Genomic DNA, 17,108 nt, shown 5'->3' on the forward strand with positions numbered 1-17,108 from the left:
AAGCTGGGTATCTGGAAGGTTATGGAACAAGTATCGCTGAAGATGAAAGAAAGCACTTTGCACTCTTATCAACTCATGTGGATTTCCTTGAGAAGACATACAAATCAAGGTTTGCGATGAACGGCTTGCCCCTCCACACTTCGATGAGCATGAACAATATGGTCCTATGGGCAGAGAGTGGTCAGTAGGACTCGACGTCTCTTACCCTGACATCCCATCATCAGCACACACAAGTTGAGCTGAGTTATTTTTTTACCTCTTTTCCTTGGGAGAAGAGCTGCTGATGTGGCTTGAACCCTCCGTCCTGTGCGTCTCAGCCTTGTTGTACTGCGAATCATATGGAAAAATCAAGGCAGAGACACAGCTGCTCATTGGACAAGGTCTCCTTACTTTTGAAATCTCTAAGGAGATTTAACTTTTTCTGCCTAAGTATCACTTTCAACAGAAACTTTACAGCAGGCTTTTTGTGGATGTTGAGTGAGTGAATCTAGAGATGACTTCCATCACCTAGAACTTTCTAGTTCTAGGAAACGGTGCTGGAGTCGAGAGGTAGTGGTGAGTGTGTGCAGTTCACGGGGAGCGAGGTCTTACTCAATTACCCGGCCGGCTCTGGCTCTCTGTTTCATTTTCTGTAACGTATCTCTTAGATCCCTTTGCCTCTGTGAGTATTTATTGAGCAGCTAGGTGCTGAGGGTATAAGAGTGGCTGGAATTCTCTAAGTCATCAGAATGCTTTCAAGGGCACTGATACATAATTTTCCATTATTCTACGAAACATATTTCATACAGGTGTGGAATCTCACTCTTTCCAACATACAACATGCTTATTTCTCCCCTTGTGATTTTTTTTTCCCTTGTACAATCTTCTTTATCTGACACACCTACTCCATCCACCTGAATATGTAAATACCATCGGTACCTCAGGGACACAGCTCAAATCTCACCCACTCCATAAATCTCTCCCATTTTCACTATTCCAATCCATGAAGCTCAATTCAATGTATCATCTCACTGTTCAGTTCCCCTTTGTTTGAAGTGTGTTAGTTTTCTTTCCGGTTAGAATGTAAACGCCTTTAGATTATAAATTATATCCTATATCCCTTTTGCTGATCCTCAGAACTTACCTAAGAGTTAACTGCGCAAGAGATATCTAAGAAACACCAATTTTAATTGCTTAATCAGTTTTTAGCTTTCAGCACCCCAAATGCTCCAACAGATGAATCGGGTGTTGTTTCCCCAAATAACGCAATTGATGGACTGCTGACTCTTGAGTAGATCGAGTATATTTCCTCTTGGTTCTGAAGTTAAAAAAGCAACATTTGAGTATTCTTCTTATGTTTACCTCACAAGGACATTCAGTAACTGACCAGATAGTCCCCATTAGCTGTTGCAAACAAGTAACAGTTTAACAGCGTTGCACTAGAAGGGCCATGACCTGGTAATTTTGCCCAATGAGAAATTGTTTCCAACTTGAGCTCCAATGAGAAATTTGACCTTTCAGTAAATTTTTACTTTTAAGTAAAAGCCTGCTAGGAAAATGTTGTAGAGAATTGCACAAAGAAGGAAGAAAAGTCCTTACAAAGTTAACAAGCAAAACAGGGAGCCAGAATTTTTGAATAACATATTGAAAGCATCAAAAAGGCATTTGAAGTCTAAAATTTGAAAACTGGTGCAAAGTGAGACTAATCGAGAGTTAGGTTTCTCAGAGGGGTGCCTGGGTGGTTCAGTCAGTTAAGCGTCGGACTTCAGCTCCGGTCATGATCTCACGGTTCATGAGTTCGAGCCCGGTGTCAGGCTCTGTGCTGACAGCTCGAAGCCTGGAGCCTGCTTCAGACTCTGTGTCTCCCTCTCTCTCTCTGCCCGTCTCCCGCTCGTGCTCGGTCTCTCTCACTCTCAAAAATAAAATAAACAAACAAAAAAAAACCAAACAGGTGGTGTTATGCCCAGAATTCGTGATCCCCAAAGACCACCAGGGAGCCGAGTCCGATGCAAAAGCAAAAGAGCCTTTATTCGAGCTAGCTCGAGCTCAATCCCCTACCTGCACCGACGCAGCGGTGAGATACCAGGGAGAGAGAGAGTTTCAAAAGCACAAAGGTTTTATAGGGGTCTAGGGGCAGCCGATTGGCTGGGGAAGGGGCGTGGCCTCGGCCGATTGGCTGGGGAAGGGTCAGAGTCCTGTTATGCAGGTCGCTGGGCGTGTTTTGATCAGGAAGTTTGAATGGGTGAGAGGGAGGTTACTCAAGGGGAGGGGGCGTGGTCTAGGTGAAGGACAAGAACAAGATGGAGTCCGCCGGGGTAGGCCCGCCCTTTCAGTGGAAGGTACCCTGAAGAGACCAACACAGGACAGAGGGCTTTGGGGGCAACTCTGTCCTTTTCTAATTTTTTTTAAAGTTTATTTATTTATTTGAGAGAGAGAGAGCACACAAGCAGGGGAGGGAGAAAGGGACTCTCAAGCAGGCTGCATGTCGGCAACGTAGAGCCTGATGTAGGACTCGAACCCACCAACCATGAGATCATGACCTGAGCCAAGATCAAGAGTTGGACATTTATCCACCTGGGCCACCCAGACTCCCTCTGTCCATTTTTAAAGCGAAGGACTCTCCATGCTGTCCCCATCCTGAGACATGGTATGTGTACCCATTTCCACCTGGGCAAACTCTTCTGTGAAGCCTTTGGCACCCAGAGTGAATAAATTCAGGTACCAAGTGTCCTCAGAGGATGTCATGTTAATAAGTGTTATTCAGCAAGCAGTAACTACAATTGTGCCACTTTTACTGTAGATTATAAGTCACAGTTTATTAGTTCATAAAATAACTTATTCATTTATTTATTAATGCACTTATACCTAGCTTTCGATAAAAAATTAACATGTGACGGCTAGGTCAAGAAAACTGTTCTTTAGTTTTGACTGTGCTACAAACCAGTGCCTTTGGGCAATTAAGTCAGTCTTTCTGGGGCTCCTCAGTTTCCACATCTGAAAATAAAGGGATGAAGTGAAATGATCTATGAAATCTCTTCTTGCATATTTCTATACAATGCTCTGATTTCTTTAATATGCTTAGCAGGAATCACCAGAAAGGGCTTGTTGTGAATAAAGTATCAGATGAAGAAGGAGGCTATATAAATGCAAAGTAATAATAATATAAATGCAAAACAATAATTATCCCTGAGATCTGCACTTTACTACCAGTGGTGTCATTGGTAGAAGGTGATTCATAGAAGCACAACCACCCTGATTAAGGCAATAATGAGAGAGACTTAGAGGGAGCAGAGCTAAGTAAACACAGCATGAATAAGCAATCACTAAATGGTGGCAAGCTCTTTAAAAGTCAAAGCTGCAAGGAAAGAATGAATTTATGGTATCCAAGCATGGGGCCCATCACAGGATACAATGAATAGAAATTTGTAAGGAAATGCAGGCTAACCATGATCAAATCTCCACAGTAACATAAAGTCCTGTGTTTTGGAGCGCTCAGAACTTTATACATGGCTTCAAAGAGTGAGACCATTGGAGAACTTGCAAGATTCCACAATGAATTTATCTTCAAATAGAACAATCCTTATTAATCTGCTTCCTTACCTCCATCAGGGCCTTGGCAGATCCCTAAGGAGGGACCAAAGCTGTTAACCTGGCTGCCTGCTGACTCTACTTGATGCTAACAGTCTCCGACCAACATGCTTTCTCTCTAGTGTTCTCAGGGACCGGGCTCTCCCTGCTCAGTCCTACGAAACACGGCCTGAGACTTCAACTTCCATAAATGTGTGGCAGTGGGCTCATTGGAGGTGGGGGTGCGGATGGAGAGGGGCGGAGGAGTAAAAGGGAATGAACACATTAATTCCTCTGTGGCTTGCCCTGTAATAAAATGCAAGTTCACAAACCACCGTGCAGATGGAAATATTCTCCTCGGGCTTCACGGATGGTGACCACCACACCCTGTTCTCTAGACTTGGATAACCTGGTTGAACAACTGCAGCTCAAGACATTTACCTGATGATTTTTGCGAGAACTTCCCTTAGAGTAGGGACTTTAACCTGTTATAGAGTTTTATATGTGCTATTTATTCTTGTCACATCTTTGTTTTATTCATTCAAAAAAAAAGTTTGTAGACAATGTCATCAAAGGCAATTTAGTCAAGTCCTTAAGTCTTTGTCTCAAATATGCCAATAATAATTAATTCAGTCAAGTCAGAAAAAAAAAATTAAATGAACTTCAGTTAAATGACCAGTTGGCACGATTGTATTTTTAAAAAAAGGTTGGTGGGGATTTTTACTTTAGTTAATTGTTTTGGCATGCTGTAAGAGTCATACACAGATTTTAATTCAGTTATTGCATTTCATATTTAAAGTCCATAATTACAATAAATATTAGTTTCTAGTTTGATATTCATATTTCTTTATATTCTTGTATATATCTTTTGGGAGATTAGCCACAAGAAGGATTGGTTTCTTTTTAAAAATAATTTATTGTAAGATCAAACAAAAATGCAGAAAACCACACAAATCAAATGTGTGGTGAAACAAGCAAGTGAAGAAACATAACTTTGCAGTCACTCTAGAAGCGCCTTTCCTGTGACCCACTTCTAATTTTAATCCCCCTCCTCCCCACACATAACCAGTATCCTGATTTTTATAGTAACTGCTTTCTTGTGTGTGTTTGATTCACGCATACCTTCCTAGATGCCATGTTTTAAACCTGCCATTTTGAAATTTCAATGTAATGTGTGCTTTAGGTAACCATCTGGTTCTTTGCTTAGAGGATATGGCATCTGTAAAGCTTTCCATGGCCTCTGGATTTTGCAGGTTACATATTCATGGTACAGTCCTTGTAAGAAAATGTACCAGAACGATACGATCTCTCTTTCTCCCCCTCTCCTCTGCTTTCTCTTTCTCTGAGGAGAGATTACATCAGCACACAAGGAGAGGGGTGCGGTCATTAACTCAAGAGGAGAGACCTCACGGGATACTAACTCTGCCAGCACCTTGATCTTGGACCTCAAGTCTCCTGAACTGTGAGAAAATAAATTTATTTTGCTTAAATCCCCCCAACTGTGGTATTTTGCTATGGCAGCCCAACCAGAGTGGACCAAGACCGTGAATATTGAATAACCACCTTCCTAAAAACCAACTATTGCCGTAAATGGCCAAATTCAAGCTATCCACATGACTTTGAGAATAGAGTTGCTAAGGAACCTGCACAAGTGGTTCATGAGCTACATCATGTGTGTATATCATCATTACACGCAACCTCTTTCCCTTGGAACCTTTGTTTCTCTTAATCTACAACTAGCTGTAGGTTTCACATTTACCCCTAACCTTCGTGTCTCTGATTCCTTAGTGGTTGTGACTGTGCTCACCCACTCATTGATTTCTCAGGAAGAAGTCTCTGCAACAATGGTTCCTGAATTCTGGCAATAGGATACCATTGTTCTGTGATTTGCTGGGTATGACCCCCACTCATGTTTTTGTCTACTTCCCTGCAACCCCCAAGAATCTAGAATATGCTACTCCTCTTTTCTTGTGGCATAAAGTGATACCAGTGAAAATTTTGATGACAAACTCATGTCAATTCACAGGCCCTTGATTTCAGGATATTTTTCTCTTATTCTTTATTTAAAAAAAAATTAGTAGGATAGATTTAATTTTTCTTTTCTGGCCAGATCAAGTATTCTCAGACATGGGGTACATTCTTTCAATGTATAGTTTCTTTTCTATTTCAAGATATTTTTATTATAGCCCCTAGTATTTATTTTCTTTAACTTCTTTCTTCAGACTTCTGTTTTTTGTGTGTTGAATTATTCTTGTCTTCCATCAGTATTCTTATTTTTCTTTCAAACAATTTTATCAGTTTCTTTGTATGTATGTATGTATTTAATGTTTATTTATCTGAGAGAGACATACAGCATAAGTTGGAGAGGGGCGGGGGGGGTGGGAGGGGCAGAAGATCCGAAGCAGGCTCCAGGCTCCGAGCTGTCAGCACAGAGCCCAATGTGGTGCTCAAACTCACAGACTGTGGGATCATGACCTGAGCCGAAGTCGGATGCTTAACTGACTGAGCCACCCAAGTGCCCTCCCAATTTTTTTTTAATGTTTATTTATTTTGGGGGAGAGAAAGACAGAGTGAGAGTGGGGAGGGGCAGAGAGGGAGACCCAGAATCCCAAGCAGGCTCCAGGCTCTCATCTGTCAGCACAGAGCCTGACGCTGGGCTTGAACCCACGAACTGTGAGATCATGACCTGCACCGAAGTCGGATGCTTAACTGACTGAGCCACCCAGGGGCCCCTCGCCTTCTTTGCTTTTCAAACATGTTTTCGTTTTAATTTTTTTGTATGCTTTCTGATGTCTAAACTCCTGTGTTCCTTCTATTTTATTCTTTCCACCTGAAGTGATCTGTCTTTCCCTTTGTATCTAATTATTTCCTGTGCTCTGCCGTGTCTTCAGTTTGTACATTTTAATTGGCTCATTTTGAAATAATAGTTACATATCCCGTGTCATTTTTGAGTGTGTTTGTCTGGGGTCTGGGTGTGCTTCTTGTAGGAATACCTTCTTGTCTTGTTTCCTTTGTGTTTATGATAACATGTGTGGGATTTAACCTTACACATTTGTATTGTTCTTTCTCGTGTGATATTGCTTTTGCTGAACTTTAGAAGGAGATGTGTTTCAGGGAAGTTTTTCTTATTTTTTAATGTACTTGTTTATTTTTGAGAGAGAGAGAGAGTGGGAGAGAGAGTGCACATGTGCAAGCGGGGAAGGGGCAGGGAGAGAGACAGAGAGAGAGAGAGGGAGAGAGAATCCCAAGCAGGTTTCGTGCTGTTAGTGCAGAGCCCGACCTGGGCCTTGACCTCATGAACCGTGAGATCATGAACTGAGCCGAAATCAAGAACCAAACGCTTAAATGAATGCCCCCCCACAGGGCGCCACCCCCCCAATCCTGGGCAAGCTTTTCTAACTTCACAGAACTTCTGTTGTTCTGTACAGTGCTTAGAAATAGAGGGACTTTCTTTGTGAGAATCCTGAGCTCTGCTTCACTTCCATCTCCCCCCCTTTTTCCCCCAGAACTTTCTCTTTCTTCCTTCTCCACTAGTGTGAGCTTGCTCAATTTTAAATCCACTTCCAGTAGGTTTTCGTCAGTATTAGATCCTATCCTGGAAAGGAAGGGGTTCAAAGGCAACGATGAAGCTAACATCTTATTCCCTTCTTACAGTGGGCCCATCGCACCTGCTGTTGGGTGGGGGAGGGGTCCTCCCTTTGCAGTTGGCTTTCTCAGATTGACCTGATGTGTTTTCTAGCAAATACTCATTGCTGCTGTCAGATTCTTGTATTTCAGGTCCATCAGCCTGCTTGCTTGGATTCCCATTTTTCCCATAGGGATGCTAATAATATTCAGGTCGTGTAGCTGAGAAGATGTTGTGTGGCATCCTCCCTAGAGTTTTGATTTTGCCATTCAGGTTCTGTGTCCATTTTTTATGTGGAGATTTGGAAAGAGTCAAAAATGACGCTGCCACCATTACCGCCTTCCCACAACTTGTCAGTATTGGCTCCTTAGCCTACAATTCTTCAGATGCTTATTGTTCTAGTACTGGGCCATCTCTAGGCATTTGGTTATGAATCCTAAGATGAGCTGATCTATTTTCCCACAACTACAGAGCATGGTGTTCACTTAGGTGGGAAGTCCTGACAGCAAGTTAAAAGGAACATTGACCTTGCAGCACATGGGACAGCAGACAGAACATGGCTTAAGCTGGGGAAAACGTTTCTCAAGGGCCGTTTAATAGGCATTGAAATCTGACTTGTGCTTTAAAGAAATTGTTGCAAAAACAGTCAGACATATGCACACACATGTTGACAATTTTCAGTACAGTTCAGGATAAATAAATATTAATAGATCAATGGATGCATTCTAGAAGAATCTATATGTCTGTTAGTAGGAGATAAGTGAAAACATGTTATGCAATCACTGAAAATAATCATGTCCAGCTATACTCAATATTTAAGGGAAAGAGCTCTATAATTAACCATTTCCAGAATTATTATTATTTTTTCAATTTGTTTTAACTCTCTATAGCATTCAGGATCATTTTTATCTTTTTATTTTTATTTTATTTTTTATTTTTTTAAATGTACATCCAAATTAGTTAGCATATAGTGCAACAGTGATTTCAGGAGTAGAGTCCTTAGTGCCCCTTACCCATTCAGGCCATCCCCCCTCCCACAACCCCTCCAGTAACCTTGTTCTCCATATTTATGAGTCTCTTCTGTTTGGTCCCCCTCCCTGTTTTTACATTATTTTTGTTTCCTTTCCCTCATGTTCATCTGTTTTGTCTCTTAAAGTCCTCCCATGAGTGAAGTCATATGATTTTTTTCTTTCTCTGGCCATTCCCAGAATTATTAAACCAAAATGATGTTTACACAGTCATTGTGTAGATATGCACACATACACATATATATAGAAAGACTTATGGTGATGTAATTTTCGTTGGTTAAAAATTGTTTTGAGAATATTTTTTGCATGGCTCTCTTTTTCCCCATGAGAATGCATTACTTTTATATCCAAGAGAAAGAGGTGGAGATACAAAGAGCGGACATGCATTGGCATTCAACAGATCTAGTATCGAGTACAGTCATCGTCATTATTTATGGATTCTGTATTTGCGAATTTGCCGATATGCTAAAATGTTTACGTAACCCCCAAATCGAAACTCAAAGCGCTTTCCCAGTCACTCACAGACACCTGCAGAGCAGTGAAAACTTTGAGTTGCCCAAAGAGCATGTTCCTAGCTGATGTGTGAACAAGTTGACGATTTGCCTACTTGTGTCTACTCTTACAGTGTAAACAAGCAAATACAAGTGTGATGTATTTAGTGCCATGTTTTTATCATTTTTTTGCTTTTTTTTTTTTGCTAACTTCTCAGTTTGGCCTTGAGCATAGTGCTGAAGTGGGGTCTCACATTCCTAAGTGCAAGAAGGCTGTTGTGTGTCTTCCTGAGAAAATACATGTGCTGGATAACTCATTCCAGCATGAATACGTATTTTCCAGGAATTCATTGTGAAGAAAACAATAATATATATTAAATAAGTTGTCTTTAAACAGAAACACACATAAAACAAAGTAATGATCAGTCAATAGTGTGACCAGAGGATTGCAAGCATCTAAACCCTAGGAGCAAGAGGTCCACATTTGCTAATTAAGTGGTCACAGTCACTTTAGAGAACACAACTGCTATGAATAGTGGGAATCAACTATATGGACTTGTCAAGTGCTAGTTAGTTAGCCTTTCTGGGACTGCATTTACACGTGCAAAAAGAGGTACTTCTTCTTGGGATTTCTGGGTATTAAATATCATTGTGTATGGAGAGCCCATATGAGACTTGACTCACTCCCGTCTCGAACTCCCTCACACCATCACTGCTACTGATGATTTTTAACTCTGCATACTCGTACTATAAACAATTGTGACCAAGAACATACTTTATCTTTGTTGGAACATCTGAAGCCTCTCACATTTACAGAACTTCCCATAGTGGATCATGGGAATGTGTGGGAGTGTAGCATGTGTAATGTAAAAGTCATAGGAATCATTTATTTTTAATTCAATAAAGTTTTTTTTACATGTTTGACATAGGAAAGTATTACTGAATGCTATCTCTTAAGGAGAACATGGCCAATGATATTTGTTTCTGCTTAAAATTCTGCCTTTTTTTTTTTTTTTTTTTTTGGCTTTGAATTTGCCAAGAATGACTTGCTTCTCTGTGGGCAGTTCTGAACCCTCACTTTCAATGTGACCAGTTCTGGCTGATGAGTAGCAGATGTGTCTGAGTGCAGATAAGGGAAAATAATGACTCAACTCCTAAAAATCCCTAAAGATGAGACTAGAACTAAAGCTAAAATAAAGAGCAATTTCCTACCTACCATTCCTTTGAGAACCTATTTGTTAGAGACCAGCCTGTGGCTGAACTGGTAGCAGCTGTATTTAGGAATTCTAAAGTCAGTGAGACTTGGGATGAATAATTCTGGGGATAGTTTAGTGAGCATAAAAGAAATATGACCACGTAGAATCCCAACCAGTTTATAATTTTTTAGTGCCTTACAAATTATTTCAAAAAATTCATCCTCCATAAGGTGACTTTGGTCAGTGGGTCAAATGGCCAAAAATATATGATATTGTCTTCCAGATTTGGAGTTTTTCAAAATTACTGTGTATTAAGGTATATCTTAGAGAAAAACAGGGATTAGGAACTTTAGCTATGGCCTACGGCAGAGCATATACACAGTACATTTTAACTTAGTACCAACATATAGTGCTGGTGATGATAAAGATTCCTTTATGCATTTATAACTTGCCAGGTATTAAGTAGATCATATGTTGAAACAAATGCCTCACTTCCTTCACCTTCCTTGGAATGTAATCACATGAGAAGCAAAACATATTCTGTAGGAATTTTGTTGTCATAAACTCTGAAAAGAATGTGTTCTATTTTTGATCTTTTAACCTCTGTTGAAATAGCTAATTTATTTATTTATTTATTTTTTCCTTTTTTTTTTTTTTTTCAACGTTTATTTATTTTTGGGACAGAGAGAGACAGAGCCTGAACGGGGGAGGGGCAGAGAGAGAGGGAGACACAGAATCGGAAACAGGCTCCAGGCTCCAAGCCATCAGCCCAGAGCCTGACGCGGGGCTCGAACTCACGGACCGTGAGATCGTGACCTGGCTGAAGTCGGATGCTTAACCGACTGCGCCACCCAGGCGCCCCTGAAATAGCTAATTTAAAAAAAAATTTTAACGTTTATTTATTTTTGAGACAGAGAGAGACAGAGCATGAATGGGGGAGGGGCAGAGAGAGAGGGAGACACAGAATCTGAAGCAGGCTCCAGTCTCTGAGCCATCAGCCCAGAGCCCGACACGGGGATCGAACTCACGGACTGCGAGATTGTGACCTGAGCTGAAGTTGGACGCTTAACCGACTGAGCCACCCAGGCGCCCTGGAGATAACTAATTTAGGTAGATTCTCCAAATGAAGAGAATAAGAGTTTAAAATTGAATATAAGGAAAGAGAATGGTTTGGTGAATGTGAAATGATGGAGTGATTGATGGTGAACAAAGGGTTTTGATATGTAACATATATGCATGTGAAGAAATATACATGTACAGGATGAAGGAGAAGACAGACTTCTAGAGTTCTGGGGACAGGTGAGGTGGGAATTATGGAGGTGATCAAAGGTATGATACAGCCAAATGCATCATGAAACTGTAAAGTTGAATCTAGAACAGAAGTATCTCACAATTACAAGTTAAATTAAAACAAAAGTTAAATAGAATGCATATTCTAGGAATCCTTACTGTTTTTTACAGTGGTACCAACTATGCCCTTTGGAATTCTGGTCAGAGTCACAATAAAATATTGGATTTTCTTTGTTTTAAGATGAAAGATAGTTGAAATTGCTATTGGATTGTTGTCCTGCTGGCTATTCTAGGGTAATGTATCAAGTCACTGAGGACATTATTTTGTACAGCTTATATAAGAATAATTTTTTATTGGATTTCAGTGAGACCATCAGTTTTCAGTTGCCAGTAAAGAAATACTTTCAAAGTTATTGGTGCATGTACCCTTTCACTGGATGCATACGCTCCTAGCAAAATCTGGGGAGACAGGATATTTAACTATGGCCAGACAGAACAAGAACACAGTGCATTCTTAATTTTAGGAGCATTTTCTTCCCTTATCACTCAGAAGGATTTTTAATATATCTCTTTTGTTTTAAACTCAGTATCAAGCACAGTAAAAATCATATAAAAGAAATAGAAGATGGTCATCATCCCTAAAGTTTATTACAATAACTGATTGTTACAACACTTAAGGCTATCAGATTTCAGTACATTCAACTAAGCAAGGTCACCTTGACCCTGTAATTTTAGTGAAATTACATTTAGTGCCCAAGATTTAATACCATTCTCCAATACTTTTTTTTCTCCCCCCCACCAGCTTTTTATAAATCTCTTGATATTCTTGGTTCACCTGTAACTTCAGCCTTATTTTTCCAGTTTCTGCAGAATTCTCATTACTTAATTTACAACATGCTATGCTAGGTTCACCTGCCCTGGTGTGGCCCATCATTGGAATATGGCTCTTTTCATTACTGATTCACTCTTTCCCTACATTATCATTCACAGAAGAGGGTGTTCCTGGGTTTAAGGCAATCCAGTGATAGTCATTATCACAAAGCCACAGAGAAGATCCATTAAAAATTTGAATATTAGATACTTCTAGGTAAGGAGAATAGACTGTACACTTGTGTTTATCTCTTTCAAAACTACATTCAATCATATATATATGTGTGCATATATATATATATATATATAACCTAACAACATATATACTCCCAAGTAAAAAGAGAGATTATTTCATTATCTCGAATAAACTTTATTATAGCAGTTTTAGATTTACAAAAAAAAAATTACAGGAATAGTACAGAGGTTGCCATATGCCCCATATCCAGTTTCCAGGGTAAGGAAGCAGAAACACCTATAGTTAACAATATTCATTATTTCAATGATGAAGTAAACGGGAGATATTTTAACTATAAAATAAGAATAGAATGCTATTTACAACAGCAACAAAAAAATCAGCAAGAACAAACTTTTGCAATTAAAAATATATTACACACATTTTAAAACAAATAAAGAATTCAAGGAAAAAGTTTATGAGTAAGGTTGAGGAATTTTCTGAGAATAGAAAATATGTATGTATATATTCACGTATATATGAAGATAGATAAAGGAAATATAAAAGTTAGAAGCTAATTGTAGGAGGTCGAACATCTGAATGGTAGGCATTTCAAGAGGAGAAAACAGGAGATACAAAGAAGGAACTCAGCAAAGAAATAATTCAAAACAAATTCCCGGAGTTTTTAGATGAAAAGGGCCCATTGAGGACTAGCACAATGAATGAAACGATCACCCAGGCACATTAGAGATAAATGTCAGGGCACTAGGGAACAAGAAATATTCTCAAAAATTTCCAGAGAGACAAGAAGAAGCCTACATAGAAAGAATCAGGAATCAATTGGGATCCAGAGGTCAAGTATGTACTGGAAGCTGGAACATTAAAAAAATAGCTTCAAAATTCTGGAGGGAAATTATCTCCAAAAAGGTATTTTGCTCAATGAAACCTATTATTTACAAGTGAGTAGAGACAGAACGGGCATTTTTCAAAAAAAGCCAGCCTCTATACGACCCTCCTTAGGAACCATCGAAGTATGTGTCCACAGAAATAAAAACAAGAAAAGGCAGGAGGAGAAAGAAAGCAGGAAGAGGGAGCCCCAGGCAGGGCCGTCCAGGCGGCAGGGGCTCCCCCGGCGGCTGGGAAGTGCCCACAATCCCCCACAGGAGCCATCTCTGCCGCCCCGCGTCAGGTGCGTCGAGGCGCGGCAGGTGAGTCGAGGCGCGGCCGCAGGGCATCGGGATGAGCGCCCTGCGCGAAGGGATGGCTGGCGCCTTCCGCAGCCTTCTCCAGCGGGAAGCCGTCTTCGTTGGAGGACCGTGGCCCAAGCCGCAGAGCCGGGGCCCGGTCGTGGTCCGGGTGGGCCAGGGCGGGCTTTCCCGGGAAGACAGACGTGAGCAGAGCGAGCGGCACGCTGCGCTCTGTGACTTCTTCGTTAGGTGTGAGTCCCGATGGCCGCGCGAGGATAGGACGGGCTCGGATGTGCTGAGCCAGGCGGCGGCGGCCCGGAGAACGGCAGGTCAGGCCTGCGGCGCTGCAGGCGGGACCTACTTCCGGAAGAAGCCGGCCTTCGCAGGCTCTCGGGTTCTGCGGCCAGGCGCTGCCTGGAACGAGAGGCACCTGCGTGCCAGGTGCCAGAGGCTCCTCCTCCCAGACTCCGCCCACCACCGCGCAGGCAATCCCCGCCGCTCGTGGATTCCTCGCCCCGCCCCGCCCCCCACCCCAGGCCCCAATTAGAGCCACTTCGTGGAGGCACCCAACCCCACAGGCCCAGGCGCCTGGAACCTCTGTGGCGGGAACGCTGAGTGAGGGCGGAACTTCCGGAAACCAGGCCCGGGGAGTGAAATGCGCAGGCGCTGGCTACAAGCCCAACCGCGGAAGCCTCTCAGCAACCCCCAGAAATCCCGCTTGTGGTGATATGGGGCTGGGCCTACAAACCGGGTCCTGCCTGAGCTTCAGCAAACGTACTAGGCCAGTGCGGCCCTAACGCGTGGGTCTACGGTGTCCACAGTGTGCAGGCTCCCGGGGGTCCCCTTGGGGGGCTCCTCTGGGGAGACCACGTCTGCCGTCCGTTCAGCCCTTGCCTCCAGCGCAGGGGACATGACGCCCCGTCTTCCAGTCGCTGCTGTGGACCGAGTTCTTCTCGGGATGGGAACAGATAAGACCCCGGCGTGTCGTTTGTGCGCACGTTTGCAACTGGTGGAACCTCTTGATTTACCTCTGTGGTCTGGAGACCTGGGGGCTTTCCGGGGGAAAAGCTGAGACCGCCGGGTTTCGTGGAGCGCGAGGGGACGCTGCGGAAAGAGCCGGGAGCCCCACGGAGGAAGGTGGCGGAGGTGGTGAGCATTGCGCGTCCACACGGGACTCGTCCGCCGAGGACTTACCGGTTCGTACCTGTAAGATACACCAGCCCTAGGTTCCTTTGCCTCCCCCGGCCAGATGACGTCAGTGCCACCTTGCTCCCCCCTCCCCCCCCCCTCACGGCCGCGTCCTTGTAGCAGCTCCAGGTAGTGGGATGCTGGACAGGGGTGCAGGGCAAGGATGCGGGCTGGCGGGGCAGCCTCTGATTGACCGGGGTCACACCCCCTCCCTGACTTGCTCCCACCTCACTCTGCTGTTTGCATTTCTGCTGTTAGAATAGAGTCATTTCTTTGTCAAGATATAGGAGTTTGGTTCATAATTTGGGTGGTGAACAGGGATCCTTTCTATAGTCCATAAACATTTACCAGAGATCTTTATAGAATGTGCTAATTCAGTCTCCTACCATGTATTGAGTGACTTCTGTGCCGCGTAATATGACAGGCACCTGGGTTGTGAAGGTAAATGGTATAAAGATGTGTGATCTGAGAGTTAAGGAGGTAGTAGGGGAGGCAGTGTATATAATTGTGAACACGGGGCACCTGGGTGGCTCAGTCTGTTGAACTTGCAGCTCTTGACTTCAGCTCAGGTCATAATGTCATGGTTCAGGAGTTCGAACCCCATGTCCAGTTCAGTGCTGACAACTCTGCCTGGAACCTGCTTCGGATTCTGTGTCTCTGCTTCTATCTGTGCCTCCCCTGCTTGTGCTCTCTCTCAAATGTTAAAAATTAAAAAAAAAAAATAAACTTGAAACATAACTGTGAACATGTATATAGTGTCGTGGATTTAATATAAAGGTAGATGCAGGTTACAGTGCTGGGGGGTGGGTCATCTCAAATTCAGGAGCAGGGTTTCTTGGAGACCTTACTGAACACCATGTACACAGTTTGAGGAGTGTGTAGCAGTTTGGCTGGACAAGTGAGGTAGAGCGCTTTAAACATGGAGGGCAGATCATGCACAAAGTGACAAAACTAGTTTCTTTAGTAACATGCAAGAGATTTCATATAATTCATCACTATGGTTTGTATATTCCATATAGTTCTTAAATAGGATTTGTTATTTGAGTGGGGGTACAGACAAACAGTGGAAAGTGGGTTTAGGGATATGTGTATCAGCCTTACAGTCTTGAAGACCTGATAAACACCTATATCACATAATGGATAGTTCTTAAACCAAGCCTTGGATAGCTGATATTTCAGTGCCGTTAGAAATGATGCAGACCTTCTTGGATTAGTTCTAACTTGTACACATTTCACTCTTGCTCCCATCAAATATTCTTAACTCTTAGTTCTAGTCTCTTTCATTTAAAAAAAAAAATTTTTTTTTTACATTTATTTATTTTTGGTGGACAGAGAGCACAAGTGGGAGAGGGGCAGAGAGAGAGGGAGACGCAGAATGCGAAGCAGGCTCCAGGCTCTGAGCTGTCAGCACAGAGCCCGACGCGGGGCTCGAACTCACAGATCACGAGATCATGACCTGAGCCGAAGTCAGACGCTTAACCGACTGAGCCACCCAGGCACCCCTAGTCTCTTTCATTTTTAACTTGAATAACATCTGTTCTCATTTTAACTCTTTGCTATTTTTCAAAATTTTTGGTTTTAGATATTTTCTCCTGGATTCCAGAATTTCCTGGAATCTTGGATCTTAGGGTTGTTTTTGACCATCAGTGGTGGTGATGCAATAGTAGTAACCTTTTATTTTGTTGTCGTTGTTGCAGTTGGCACTGATCTATAGGGAACCACACACAAATCACGGATGTTTAAAATTCCTAGTGTATTTTCATCTCCTGGATACCACATACCAGAAACATACTGGGTCACTCTAACCAGGTATACAGTTACATTTTCAATTTCACCTATAGGATAGATGTTGATTAGGTAAGCATTCTTGTTTTTCCATACATTGGTATTTTGAAATTTCAAAAGTAATTTAAGATTGACTTGCCTACCTTCCAAAATAAGAAGAACTAGGGGCGCCTGGGTGGCTCAGTTGGTTAAGCGTCTGACTTCAGCCCAGGTCACGATCTCGCAGTCCGTGAGTTCGAGCCCCGCATCGGGCTCTGTGCTGACAGCTCGGAGCCTGGAGCCTGTTTCGGATTCTGTGTCTCCCTCGCTCTGACCCTCCCCCGTTCATGCTCTGTCTCTCTCTGTCTCAAAAATAAATAAACGTTAAAAAAAAAAAAAGTTTAATAAAAAAAAAAAAAAAAACAAAATAAGAAGACCAGAAGCCCTCAAATAATGATAGGTATGGTTCCAGTGTCCACGCTGACATCTAAAGAACTTTATTTGGTGGTAATATCTCTTGTATGGTTAGATAAAATAACCTACTTTACTGTTTGTGTAGAGAGAGAGACAGAGACAGAGACAGCATGAACAGGCGAGAGGCAGAGAGACAGAGAGGGAGACCCAGAATCTGAAGCAGGCTCCAGTCTCTAAGCTGTTAGGACAGAGCCAGACACGGAGCTCAAACTCAAGAACCGTGAATTAAGCGTCCAACTCTTGGTTTTGGCTCAGGTCTTGATCTCACAGTTTGTGA

This window comes from Lynx rufus, unplaced genomic scaffold, assembly GCF_022079265.1.
Source record: "Lynx rufus isolate CCGP_SWC_20201006 ecotype Redwood Valley unplaced genomic scaffold, mLynRuf1.p SCAF_9, whole genome shotgun sequence".
Classification (NCBI taxonomy): Eukaryota; Metazoa; Chordata; class Mammalia; order Carnivora; family Felidae; genus Lynx; species Lynx rufus.